Source organism: Peromyscus leucopus, chromosome 14 (assembly GCF_004664715.2).
Source record: "Peromyscus leucopus breed LL Stock chromosome 14, UCI_PerLeu_2.1, whole genome shotgun sequence".
Taxonomy (NCBI): domain Eukaryota; kingdom Metazoa; phylum Chordata; class Mammalia; order Rodentia; family Cricetidae; genus Peromyscus; species Peromyscus leucopus.
The window spans coordinates 81438901-81454169 of NC_051075.1; the positions used below are offsets into that span (position 1 = coordinate 81438901).

The 15269-nt window shown below is 37.8% G+C and overlaps 1 pseudogene; it reads left to right on the forward strand.

The window, feature by feature from the left end:
* The first annotated feature begins 2855 nt into the window (after positions 1-2855).
* LOC114688591 lies at positions 2856-3537 on the forward strand (annotated as a pseudogene).
* Positions 3538-15269: the final 11732 nt, after the last annotated feature.

Sequence of the window (15269 nt, forward strand, 5' to 3'; positions counted from 1 at the left end):
ATGCTGACTCTCACCACCAATCAGTATAGAGTGTCCTGTCCTGGGGAGGAGGCAAGACTGAAGATATGGAAGAAGATTAGAGCAGGGACCCAGAGTGGAGGCTCTAGATTACTCTACACCTTTTGTTACTCACAGACTTGATTCCTTTATTACTTTAAAAATGTTTAAAAGAGTGACTGAGGTACAGGACTGACTGCCTCATGAAACAGTGTCCTCATCAGAGTAATCAGTAATTTAAAAATTAATAAAAACAGAATGGTTCAAGTTTTTGAAAGTTGTTTACAGAAAAGTAATAGTGAAAAGAATTTACATGTTATTGTTCTACAATACTAGGAATCACACACCAGTAGTTTTGCATGAATCAGCACTAAGCTACAGCCTTGAAAACTATTTTTTCAACATACTATCTAGATTCAACAGTTATTAAACTATGCTATTCCTTCTGAAATTATCAAAATTGTATAAAGTTGGCATCTTGTCAAAGAAAACAAAATAAGTCTTGAAATATATCAGAAATACATGATGAATAATATATAGTTCTTTAATTCTTTCTCTATTATTCAGTTGGGTCTCATTCATTTGCTCTAGGCACTAATATATCTAATACTTTCACCACAAAACTCCTTATACAGCAGCAGAAAATGCATACAAGGCCTCCCTATGCTCATGAAATCCAGCCCATCCCTAACCCTGCAGCTCTTGCTGAGGAGCCTAGCTGTAGATTCAAAGATCTTTCCATTCAGTAATGGGCCTGAACAAAAGTCACCCACCAAGGAGTTGCATGTGAGAGATTTCCTTGTTACTTCTAAAATTTTTGGAAGGGGGATTTATAAGATCCTTTATTAATAAATAAGTAAATACAAAAGTAAAAAAGGAATTATAATTGAAGTACAAACAGAAACAGTATGTACTCACTCATAAGTGGATGCTAGATGTAAAGCACACAATAATCAGACTACAACCCATAGCTCCAGAGAAGATAGGAAACATGGAGGACCCTAAGAGGGATGTATGTATTGCCCTGGGAATTGGAAATAGATGAGCTCTCCTTAGTAAACTGGGGGCTAGGGGGACAATAGAGGGTAAGGAATTGGGAATGAGAACATGAGGGCATGGGATTGTCCAGCTGGGCGATGATGGAGTGGGAGAGCAATGAAAGAGATATCTTGATAGATGGAGATTATAGGGATAGGGATAAAGCAGGTTATAGGGAAAAATCCCAGAAATCCACAAGGATGACCCCAGATTAGACTACTGTGGAAAGGGTGCCTAAATTGCCTACCCCAGTAATCAGATTGATGAATTCCCTAACTGTCATCATAGAGGCCTCATCCAGTAACTGGTGGAAGAAGATGCAGAGATCCACAGCCACGCACTAGGCTGAGATCTGGGAATCCAGTTGAGAAGAGTCAGTAGGGAAAAAACCAGCAAAGGAGGTCAGGATCATTATGGGTAAATCTACAGAGACAATGTAACCAAGTAGTGGGAACTCATGAACTTTAGCCTGACAGTTGTGGAGCCTGAATGAGACCAGACAAAGTCCTCTGCATATGGGAGACAGTTGTGTAACTTGAACTGTCTGAAGGGCCCCTGGCAGTGGGAACAGGATCTATCCCTGGTGCATGAGCTGGCTTTTTGGAACCCATTGCCTATGATGGGATGCCTTGCTCGGCCTTGATGCATGGTGTGGAGCTTCTTCCTGCCTCACCTGAATGTACCAGGCTTTGCTTTTAAAATTCTTTAATTAAATTTTTTTGAGAATTTCTTGTCCTGCCTAATTACCCATCAATATCCCTACTCAAATTCTTGCCACATCCAAATCTCACTCGCTCTCAAATTCTAGCTTTTTTAAATTTAACTAATAGTTTTCCAGTCATTCTCTCTGTCTCTCTCTGTCTCTGTTTTTGTCTCTGTCTCTGTCTCTCTGTGTGTGTGTGAGTGTGTGTGTGTGTGTGTGTGTGTGTGTGTGTGTGTGTAACATTGAACTTAGTTGGCAATGAAAGAAAGGCATGCCCTTGAGGATCCAGAGAGCAGAAGGATATGGTGTGGTAGTAAATAGATCTACTGGTTGTTTTAGGGAGGTCACAGATGTGCTGGGAATACCTTTGTGATGGGAAAGGGTAGGTCTCTATGGTAGGGGGGGTAGATCAAATCTGGAAGAGCTAAATGGTAAATACAGGGCTTCAAAATATGTTTTTATCATTGTTCAAAGAATAATCTTAGGTAGTACAGTATTAGTTCTTTAATTTTTTGGGCATCTATCACAGACCTTTATGTATGATATACTGTACTTCTAACCTATGGTTTGGCCACATTTTGTTAATTCAACTTAATGCCTGTGTTCATTATTCACTGAAACTTATAACATGCCTTGACTAATTATATTTTAGTTTTCTTATCTAAATTTACTATAAAATTATTTAATAATTTAAGCAAAGTCAGGAAAAGGGTTTACAATACAGAGCATAATACAATAAGGCTGAAAACTTACATTTCTATGTTAAAACACAAATTCATACTAAGTAAATTTTCTTTTTTGATTCCTTTTTCTTCTCTACTCTTTTGACAAACAGTTTCATATACCTAAGCATAACACAAACCTTTAATTCTCTGGCCCTATCCTCTTGCCTATCATAAAATGGTGGGGATGAGCACAGGGCTTCAGACACACAAAAAATACTCTATCAAATAAGCTGTATCCAGGAAAATAAATCATACTTCAGTGCTTTCAATGCAATTTTGGTCTTTATTTCATCTCAGACATTGCATCATGGTTTGTCTTCACTAAGGCTCTTGCTTCTGAGCTCATGATATAGCAGGAAGATATGCAAATTATGTTCCCCTCTGCACATGAAAACCAGCCCTGACCCTACAGCTCTGACAGAGGTACCAGCTCTGTACTCACAGGTCTTCCCATTTATTGATCATCACTGAACACAGAACATCTAACATGGAGTTGAGACTGAGCTGGGTTTTCCTTGTTGCTCTTTTAAAAGGTAACTTATTGATAAGGAAAGATACTCAGTGCTTGAGTGGACATGAGTGAGAGGGACAGTGGACATTTGTGAGTCTTTATTGACAGGATTCTCTACTTTTGCAGGTGTCCAGTCTGAGGTGCAGCTGGTGGAGTCAGGGGGAGGATTGGTGCAGCCTGGAGGTTCCCTAAAACTCTCCTGTGCAACTTCTGGATTCACTTTTAGTAACTACTGGATGTACTGGGTCCGTCAGGCTCCAGGGAAGGGCTTGGAGTGGGTTGGTAGAATTAAACACAAACCAGATAACTATGCAACAACCTATGCGGAGTCTGTGAAAGGCAGATTCACCATCTCAAGAGATGATTCCAAAAGCAGCCTCTACCTGCAAATGAGCAGTTTAAAAGTCGAAGACACCGCCATTTATTACTGTACTAGTAACACAGTGAGAGACCTTCAGTGTGAACCCTGACACAAACCTCCCCGGAGCAGTGCTCAGAAACAGCAGGGGGCGCAGAGAGCACATGAAATGGGACAGTGCAGGAACAGGTTCAGACATAACTGAGCAGTGCTTTATGTGGTCACAGTTGTCACCTCATATATGTTCTGTGAAGTCTGTGATAATTGAATTCTCTTTTGTCACAATTTAGGGTATATATATATATATATATATATATATATATATATATATATATATATATATATCAGTCTAACATAAATTACATGTAAAAAAAATCACCTCTGATAGCAGAAATGTTTCTGATGATGTCAAAGAATCAAATGTTAAGAAAGGTCTCCAGTATTCTTCATGATTTTCGCTAATGAGTTTCAAAGCAAAGCCTTATCAGTATTCTGATTAGGACAGTGTTTGAGATTAGTTGAATCATGAGGGATATGAGGTCATACTCAGTAACCTACATCCCTAATAGGTTTCAATTCTTTCTGCTTCCATAAGAACTATGCACAGATATGTTCTGTTTTTATTTCTAGCTGATTCAGTTACTTAATCTTTCATCATTGTATCTCCCACTACATTTTGTTCACCTAACTTCTTGTCTTTGTTCTTAAACAGACATGACCAACTTACATTAAGTTTTGCTGAGACCTAGGCTGTAACTCTGTGGGGACTTGGGGAAGGTTGTTAGTGTATAAAAAATTAAAATATTAAAGGAACCTGACTGGTCCCAGGTATGGTGAAGAAGAAATTTTATTATGGATATGTGGGAGAGCAAAGCCAGAGGCTGGAGATATGTGAGAGTCCAGAATGGAATTATGTGAGGAGTGGGGAGGGGCAGAGTAGAACAAGATGAAGTAGGCAAAAAGCCCAAAAGAGAGATGAAAAGGAATAGGTAACTAAAATAATTGGATTACATATGGAAGAGCAACTTTTCGAGGTGTGTCCAGCCTCTGGAGGCCAGCCAGGAGAGCCCTTTAACAGGTATGAACTGAGGGATTCAGGGAGCATCTGGCAACTACTTTCTGCTTTAATATTTAAATAGGTATCTCAGCCATTTTTTTCCAGGTTTGAAACTTAACATCCCAGCCTTTTTGTTCAGTGTTCATCATCTTCTTTGACATAGATTGGTGCTGCCAGAAGCAGACATGCCTCATAGTAACAAAAAGAGAGTCTATGATTAAAATGTCTTAAATGACATATTCTATAGACCTCTGAGGTGTTTGAAGACACCTTCTATTTTTAAAAAATTATCTGTTTGACTTTGAAAACATACCTAATATGACCACAAGTTCAATTGTAATAACTAACTACTAACTTTCATTTCTTTATATCATAATTACTTGGTAATAATGACTTTCAAGGACTAACAATTTACATTACATTGTTAAATAAACTATATAGGTACAATACTTTGAACAAGATTAGAATTGTATTTACAGTATTTTCTAACAAAATTAATCTTAACTTTGTATCAATATACAAAATTTATATACAATATACAAAATTCCAAACCAATGTAAATATTAAAACTAGTAGTTGCTTTTTAATAGTAGATTCAATAATCTTCCATTTTATCTTATATCTATATATTTTTTGTTTTCAGACTAGATTCAATAATCTACCCTTTTATCTTATCCCATTTGTATCTTTTTTCACAGTAAACTCAATAACCTACATATATATATATATATATATATATATATATATATATATATATATATATATATATATATCTTCTTTTCTTGTCAGAGAAGATTCAATAATCTATGCTTTTATCCTAACATTTTTTAGAGTAGATTCAATAATCTACACTTTTATCCTATCATTTCTATATAATACATTTCTATAATCCCCCTTTCTTCTTTTAGAAAGACATTGACTATGACCAATAACAATTTTTAACCAATCTCCAAACAATGTCAAACATCCATAATCCATTGTTTGGGAATGTAGGCATAGTTTTCTAGGCTACTACCTTCTGACTTGCAGCACTGGTAATTTTATGGAGAAACAAAGAAAATTTAGGACTATGGTCAAATCCTCATTGGAGTAGTCTATGAGGCTGTATCATTTTAGCTAGTCATCCCAATAATGTCCTGAGTAGTTTTGAGTCCAAAGTTGACTTTGGGGTGGTGTTTGTCAGTTTGGCATGATCATTGTCCTGATGGAATTGTCATTGTGTAGTACCATCATCTTTTTGGAGACTTCAAAGATCGCTGTTAGGTATGGTCATGGTTCACTGAAGAAAATCTATTTTGTAGGACATTTTTCTAGATGATTTGTCCTTTTTCTTTAGATGTCTCATTTGTCCAGTGTTCTTCAGATTCCTTAGCCTTCATTATCCAGCAAGACAGAAACAAAACCCTTCACCAACCCTGACTTTGGGGAGGTTCCCTTCTTAATCTTTCTCAATTTTGATTTATGGTTTCTCCTTAAATTTTTGTTTTATTTTCTGAAGCTGTTTTATCATCTAGAGCAGTATGGTTTCATGCAATAGGCATTAGTTTCTTTAAGTACTCTGGGAAGAGGTTTCTTCTACAATATCAAGAAAGGACTGAACAGAATTTGATATGGGGGCCTGTAAGAGGTCCCTCAGGGAATGTCCCAGCAGGAAAGGATAAAGATTACCTTATCTGTTGCTTGTTGATATGTATTCATATTTCTAATGTCTGCTTTGGCCATACTGTCAGTATAATCCAGAAGGGATTATTTATTTATTTATTTATTTATTTATTTATTTATTTATTTCTATTTATTATTATTTCTATTTATTTATTTCTATTTCTATTTATTTTTATTTATTCTATTTATTATTAATACTATTTATTTATTTATTTATTTATTTATTTCTATTTATTTATTTATTTATTTCTATTTATTTTTACTTTTTATTTTTTATTTATTTTATTTTTTATTTTTATTTATTTATTTTTTATTTTTATTTATTTATTTTTTATATTTTATATTTTATTTATTTTATTTTTTATTTATTTTATATTTTATTTATTTATTTTATAGTTTACATTTTATTTATTTTATTTTTTATTTTTATTTATTTATTTTTTTTAATTTTTTTTTTATGTCATATAAATGGGCTCCCAAGCTCCATTTTTTTTTAAGTAAATTTATTTTACAACATCATTTAGTTCAACATAAAAGCCACAGATTCCCCTGTTATCCCACTCTCGCCCCCCCTCCCACTCCCCCCACTCTGCCCCCATTCCCACCTCCTCCAGATCAAGGTCTCCCCCGAGGACCGGGATCGACCTGGTAGTCTCAGTTCAGCCAGGTCCAGTCCCCCCCTCCCAGACCGAGCCAAGTGTCCCTGCATAGGTCCCAGGTTTCAAACAGCCAACTCATGCAACAAGCCCAGGACCCGGCACCAACACACGGCTGCCTCCCAAACAGATCAAGCCAAATGACTGTCTCACCCGTTCAGGGGGCCTGATCCAGTTGGGGGCCCCTCAGCCTTTGGTTCATAGATCCTGTGCTTCCATTCATTTGGTTATTTGTCCCTGTGCTTTATCCAACCCTGGCTTCAACAATTCTCGCTCATATAAACCCTCTTCTTTCTCACTAATTAGACTCCCAGTGCTCCACCAGGGGCCCAGCCGTGGATGTCTGCATCCAGATTCCTCAGACCTTCCTTGGATGGGGTTTATGGCACAACTAACAGGGTGTCTGGCCATCCCATCACCGGAGTAGGTCAGTTCCTGCCATCTCTCGACCATTGCCAGCAGTCTTTTGTGGGGGTATCTTTGTGGATCTCTGTGGGCCTCCCTAGCTCTCTGCTTCCTCCCCTTCTCATGTGGTCTTCATTTACCATGGTCTCCTATTCGTTGTTCTCCCTCTCTTTTCTTGATCCAGCTAGGATCTCCCACTCTCTTTCCCTCGACCGTCGCTCTACATTGTTCCCACTCATGACCAGGCTGTTCATGTAGATCTCATCCACTTCTCCGTGTCTTTTTTGGGGTCCTGTTTTCCAGGTAGCCTCACTGGTGATGTGAGTAGCAGTCCAGTCATCCTTGTTCCACATCTAGCATCTTCCTATGAGTGAGTAAATACCATATTTGTCTTTCTGAGTCTGGGTCACCTCACTCAGGATGATTTTTTCTAGATCAATCCATTTGTCTGCAAACCGTATGATGTCATTGTTTTTCTCTGCTGAGTAGTATTCCATTGTGTATATGTGCCACAATTTATTTATCCATTCTTCAGTTGAAGGGCATCTAGGTTGTTTCCAGGATTTGGCTATTACAAACAATGCTGATATGAACATAGCTGAGCAAGTGCTCTTGTGGTATGATTGAGCATTTCTTGGGTATATGCCCAGGAGTGGTATAGCTGGATCTTGGGGGAGATTGATTCCCAATTTTCTAAGAAAGAGCCATATTGATTTCCAAAGTGGTTGTACAAGCTTGCATTCCCACCAGCAGTGGAGGAGAGTTCCTCTAGTTCCACAACCTCTCCAGCATAAAGTGTCTTCAGTGTTTTTGATCTTAGCCATTCTGACAGGCGTAAGGTGGTATCTCAGAGTTGTTTTGATTTGCATTTCCCTGATGATTAGGGATGTTGAGCAATTCCTTAAATGTCTTTCAGCCATTTGGGTTTCCTCTGTTGAGAATTCTCTGTTTAGTTCTAAAGCCCATTTCTCAATTGGACTGTTGGTTGTTTTGATGTCTAATTTCTTGAGTTCCTTATATATTCTGGATATCAGTCCTCTGTCACCTCTGTTTACATTTTATTTATTTTATTTTTTATTTTTATTTATTTATTTCTATTTATTTTTATTTTTATTTTTTTATTTTATTTCTATTTATTTATTTATTTATTTATTTCTATTTCTTTTTATTTTTTATTTTTATTTATTTTTATTTTTATTTATTCTATTTATTATTTCTATTTATTTATTTATTTCTATTTATTTATTTATTTCTATTTTTTTATATTTATTTATTTTTATTTATTTATTTCTATTTATTTATTTATTTATTTCTAGAAATTCGTACTTTATAGTCTCTTTTTAGATGACCTTGTTTACTGCAATTAAGACATTTGACATTACTACTTTTCTTTAAACCGCTGAAAATCACCTCTTCTATCCAACACCATCATGATCATGAGATTCAGTTTTGCCTCAGATCCATCCCTCCAAGGGTGCTGATATTCCTTTAAAGGCCTAATTTTCCTTTTGTATTGTGCATTAGCATTTTCAAAGGCCAGAACTTCAATTAATGTCTGTCTAGCTTCTGAATTTGGTATCATTGTATTTACTGCTTAAGTCAGTCTTTACAAGAAATCAGTGAAGGTTTCTTTTGGGCCTTCTATAACTTATACAAATGACTCAATTTTCTTCCCTACTTTTTCAGTTCTGTCTCAAGCATTTAAGGCTGCCATGTGGCATAAAGCCAGCATGTGGCCATCATATAGAGATTGCTGTCTATATGAGCATACTTTCTCTCTCCGGGAGATTTCAAGACCTGTAGCTCTACTTCATTGTTCAATGGTCTTAGCCTCATACCAACAACAGGACTCCATTGTAATTTGGGACCAGCATCTGAGACAGCTGTAACCGAATCTCTACAATCTTGAGGAACAATTGTATTACAAGTTGACCATGAATTTAACATCCTCCTGAGGAAAGATGCCATATGAGACCATTGCTTCTTTGAATCTCCTCAAATCTAATGTTTGCACAGAACTTCAATCAACTAATACACAGCATTTGGCAGTTCCTTTAAGGTTACTGGATAGGTTAAATGTGACTATTTGAAAACCTTAGGCTGTTTCTCTGTAACCACAGAATGGAATGCTGAAATTGGTTCACCTTTTAATTCTTCTGTCTGTGTCTTACTATCCCTATGGTCTGTTTTAACAAGTTTTTCTAAAACTTTTACCTTGGCACTCATATTGACAAACTTTTTAAATGATAAAACAAAAATGATCAAACAAATAATGTTTATGATTGACATAACATCCATCCCATCAACATTAATTATCCTCTCATTTAATTGTTTCATTTTTAAATTGTCTAATGCATTATCAAACAGAAGCTAAATACCCTCCCTTGTAAAAATGTTTCCCATTTTAATGTTGGAAAATACTTTCTTTTAACCAATTCCTCCCTTTAAGAAATCTTCATTGATTCACAAAATCTGCTGACAATGATGATTCAGATGATGTTGTGGCAGCAACCAAAGGAAGAGGCCCAGAGAAAGCCAAAAGCCACCAGGAGAGGAAGGAAGCTAAAGATTCAGGCATCTCACAAAGAAAATGTGTGAAATGTGGCTGAATTCTGTGATTTGGGGAGCCCCCAAAATGCTATGGAATTAACTGCAGTGAGGCTACAACAAAAACTTAGCCAGCATGTTAGAGAGTCTGACCCACATGTGTTATAGACTCTGATAACATGCAGCTCAGGCCTCAGAGGGGGACTGCCAGGCCACAGTGAAGTGACTTTTTCATGACTTTTTACCCCATAAGTTGGATGCCAGATGTAACAGACATTTTAAATGCTCTACTAATAATAATAATAATAATGAACATGAGCTAGATACTGTGGTAAAAGGTGAAAGATCAGTGTTCCTGTCTCCGCATACCTCATACCTCATACACTGTTCTTCATGCTGCCATATTACTTTCTGGCTCAATTTTCTCTCCTAGAATGACTCAATCTCATGTAGCTCAGTCGGTACAGTATGAGAATCTTAATCTCAGGATCATGGTTTTGAGTCCCATGGTGGACACCAGATGTTGTTTGAATCTTAAGTGGTCTTATTAATAGAAAACCCTGAGGCAGATATTGGGATAAAAGCTGAAAGATCAGAGAAGCAGACCAATGTTGATGTATCCAACCGTCTTATTAAATAAGAAACACAGAAACAATGTAAAAGAGAAAGCCAAGAGGTCAGAGCTCAGAGCTAAATCTCACCCTTCCTTCTGCTGTCCCAGCTTCGCGAAAAGAGACCTACTTCCTGTCGGTTAGTTTTTTTAAAGTATGTTGTTCTGCCTTCTCATTGGTTGTAAACCCAAACACATGACTGCCTCGTCACCGTCTGAATGTACAGCCCCCTAGGTCTTAAAGGTATATGTCTCCAATGCTGACTGTATCCCTGAACACACAGAGATCTTATGGGATTAAAGGCGTGTGCCACCACCGCCACACTCTTGCTATGGCTCTAATAGCTCTGACCCTGAACACACAGAGATCTTGTGGGATTAAAGGCGTGTGCCACCACCGCCACACTCTTGCTATGGCTCTAATAGCTCTGACCCTGAACACACAGAGATCTTATGGGATTAAAGGCGTGTGCCACCACCGCCACACTCTTGCTATGGCTCTAATAGCTCTGACCCCCAGACAACTTTATTTATTAACATACAATCAAAATAATATTTCAGTACAATTAGATTACCACCACAGACCAAGCCAAAGACAACTTTACCTGACAAACTACTCACCCAATCCTGAAAGCATCTGAGTCCTCACTCAAAATTCCTCAGCCTAAAAGACCTTTTTTTCCTGTCTCCTCACAACTTATATGACTGCCTTCACCTTGCCATATTACTTCCTGGGTGGAAAGACATGTGTGCTTCCCAAGCAAAGTGTGAGATCTCAAGAGTTTGAATTAAAGGTGTGTGCCACCACTGCCTGGGTCAGTTTCTTTCGTAGACTGAGTCAATCTCATGTAGTTCAGGGTGTCTTTTAACTCACAGAGATACAGAAAGATCTCTATCACCTGAGCACTAAGATTAAATGTGTGTACCACCACTGCCTGACATCTATGTTTAATCTAGTGGCTTGTTCTGTGGGATGTCTTTCTGTGTGCTGTGAATATATGTTGTTCCCATTGGTTAATAAATAAACTGTTTTGGCCTATGGCAACACAGCTTAGAGGCAGGCAGGAAATCCAAGGAGAGAGACAGGAAAGAGAAAGTCGATGTGGGTGAGAAGTGATACTGCCATCCTAGAAGCAACATGTAGTGGGATGCAGGTAAAGCCATGGAACACATGGCCATACATAGATTAAGAGTTGTGGGTTGAGTTAAACTATAAGAGATACCTAGCAAGAGGCCTGCAATAGGCCATAGCATTAATAATTAATATTAAGCCTCTGAATGATTATTTTATAAGTGATGCAGGACTTGTGGCCAGGTGGGACTGGAGAAATTTTCCAGCTACATTTGACTGACTAACTTGTAGGCACTAGTGTCCACCTATAACATGAGTGAACTTAATAAGAGATAGTAAATTGGAGCCAAAATCGGGTTCCTGCTTCATGTCTCATGCTGGCCACCAAATTTTGCAGCATTCGGGCTTGAGTGCAGCATGGCAGATTCCTGCCTCAGTACACAAACACCAAGCTGTGTAGCACACTGCATGGTGTATACAGAGAAAAAGGGTTTATGGGCTGGCTGCTGGCTACCTGATGGCACCATGGACGCCAGAGTTGGCGGGGTAAGCATGACTCTCCTGAGCACCTCCACCATGATGAAAAGCTGAAGTGGGAGGAGTCAGCAGCCAGGGATGCCACTTCAATTGTAACCATGCTGCAGGTTGCAATGATCCAAAAAGGATTATAGATAAACAAAAGACAGAAAAAAAATGGAATATTCCTCTAAATGGTATATATTACATGTAAAAATGTACATAGGCTTGGAAGAGAGGAAAAAGAAGGTAGAGAGTTATATAAAGAAACAGGTGAGCTGTTAAGTCACTAGTGTGAGATTTCTCCAGCTTCTTTAAGTGGGCATTGAGTGCTATGAATTTTCCTTTAGCACTGCTTCCCATAAGTTTGGGTATATAGTATATTCATTTTCATTGAATTCCTGCAAGTCTTTAATTTCTTTCTTTACTTCTTCCTTGACCCATTGGTGATTCAATTGAGCTTATTTTGTTTCCATTTACCTGGCTTACCCCAGTGACTAGATCAGTGAATTCCCTAATTGTCACCACAGAGCTTTTCTCCAGTGACTGATGGAAACAGATGCAGAGACCAACAGCCAAAAACCAGACAGAGATCCAAAAGTCCAATCAAAGAGATAGGAGGGATTCTATGAACAAGTGCATCAAGATCATGATGGGGAAACCCACAGAGATGACAAGACCAAAGTAGCAGGAACTCATGAAAGTTGGATCAACAACTGTGGAAACTTCATGGGACAGGGCTTGCCCGACTGCATGGTAAGTCAGCTGTGTAGCCTGATCTGCTTGGGAAGTCCACTGGCAGTAGGATCAGAATCCATTCCTAGAGCATGAATGGGCTTTTTGGAGCCCACTTCCTATGATGGGACACCTCGAACAGCCTTGAGGCATGGGGAGGGCCTTGGACATGCATCTACTGGATGTGCCTCCCCATGGGAGGCCTTGCCTTCTTGTGGGGAAGACTGGGGGTTGGGTTGGGAGAGGGAGGCTAGTGGGGAGGAGGGAAGAGGGGAAACTTTGATTGGTAAAAAAATAAATTCTATAAAGAGAAAGCAAAAGTAATACAAAAATAAGTTATATAAAAATGGAAATCACATAGCCGGGCGTTGGTGGCGCATGCCTTTAATCCCAGCACTCGGGAGGCAGAGCCAGGCGGATCTCTGTGAGTTCGAGGCCAGCCTGGGCTACCAAGTGAGCACCAGGAAAGGCGCAAAGCTACACAGAGAAACCCTGTCTCGAAAAAACCCTGTCAAAAAAAAATGGAAATCACAGAGAGTCTGGTTTATATTGTCTTTGATATTTTTAACTGCAGAAAGTCATTTGATTGTAGAGCACATCCATATAGGAACCAAAACTACAGGGAGAAACCCTGTCTCGATAAAACCAAAAAAAAAAGACATCTTGATTGTAAAAGGTGCTGGGTTAACAAATGTATGTATATGTATATGTATATCATATATATATATATATATATATATATATATATATCATATATATGGTATATTGACTTCAAAATTAATGTCTAAGGATGTGTTGCTTTGGAAAAGAGGTTCTACTTTTGTTTCCCCATAAGATGAGACCCTTGGATTGCTTCCAGGCTAATGAGTTTGACCAGCCAAGACCCCCTGAAAGGTCTCTGATAGCCCAGATCATCCAACATCCATAATCAGCTTCAAAGAAACTGGCTGATATGATCCAGGCTTCATAGACTACTACAGCTAAGATTTAACTATAATTATTTTCAGGGTCCTCTTAAGACTACCCGTGACCCCAATCAGCAGGAAGTAGTATGTATGAAAAGCTACTCCCAAATTCCCAAAATATTGCTCAAAAATGTTTATTTTTATTTAAAAAGGGTTGATTATATATGCAATCTCTTTCTGAAGAAGAAAAGGGGATAGTATTGATATGCTAGGAGGAAAGGGAAGAGTATTGAATCTATTTTAAAGAGAAACAACTTGTTTAAATGTTTCACATTGCATAGATTTTAGTTTATTACAAATTTAAAATTAATTTTGTTATACTCTATGCATATTTCTACTCTTGCTTCAGGTTTTATGTTTATGCAGCACAATTAAAAGTATAATACATAATTAAGAAATACAGACTAACAATCATCTAGGGTAATGAAACTTACAGTCATGTTAGTTAAGTTTTTAGGTATATAAAGGTATATTTCAATTAGGTAGGTAATCTTCAAACACTTCAAAGACTTAGAGAATATGGCATTTAAAATGTTTTAAAACTTGGACTTTCTGGACAATGAGACATATCTGTTCCTGGCAGCACCAATTTACCTCAAGAGGAAGACCGTCATTGAGGACACTCCATATGGAGTTTATCTTCTTAGCACAAAATGACCTGCTGGGCAAAGAATTTCTCTTGCCTGGATTGCTTGACAGTATGTTACATAAACTGGACATGCAGGACCCTTAGAAAAATGACCACTGAATTTTACCAAAACAAGGTGAGATGGTCCTTCATGTTATTACTTCTCAGAGAAGACTGCCAGATATTCCACAGGACACAGGGAGAAGCAACTTAAACCTCTAAGCTTATAAGCTTAAGATGATTGCCCCAATGTTGCAGAGGAACTTTGGGTGGCTATACAGGCAGCCAGCTGTCTCTGTCATTGCAGATTTGGAAGTTGCTTACAATATATTTCCTGTTTACTTAGGTAATATTATATACTTCTGGGCCTTTGATGTAGTTGAAGACCAGATAGCTATAATTTTCTTTGGTTATGATAAAAGATAAATTAGATATGAAACTTAAGACACACAAATATTGGATAGATGGAATATTTTCTTTAATTTTGCCAAATTCAAATAAACTAGATATTATAAGTGCAATTCCTGCTTAATAATTATTCTAATGTATGTAATTTTGCTATGTTTAAGTTAAAAACTTACCTTTTGATTCTATAGAAAAGGAGAAGTTCTGTTGAATGTCTTTCTGTGCAGCTGTGAATATATATTCTCATTGGTTAATAAATAAGCTGCTTTGGCCTATTGCACGGCAGCTGAGAGACAGGCAGGAAATCCAAGGAGAGAGACAGGGAAGAGAAAGGCATTGTGGGAGAGAAAAGAGACTGCCATCTGCAATCCTAGGAGCAATGTGTAATGGGATACAGGTTAAGCCATAGAACACATGGTGATACATAGATTAATAGTTATGGGTTGAGTTAAATCATAAGAGTTAGCTAGCAAAGAAGCCTGCCATAGGTAATAGGGTTGATAATTAATATTAGACCTCTGAATGATTATTTTATAAATGACTGAGGGACCTCAGGGCTCAGCAGGACTGGAGGAACGTGGGACCACTGGGTGAGTGGGTGGGTGAGACCTGAGAAAATTTATGGCTACAGGTTTGTTTTGTTCTCTGATCTTCAGGCATACTTTATTAGGGTATACAA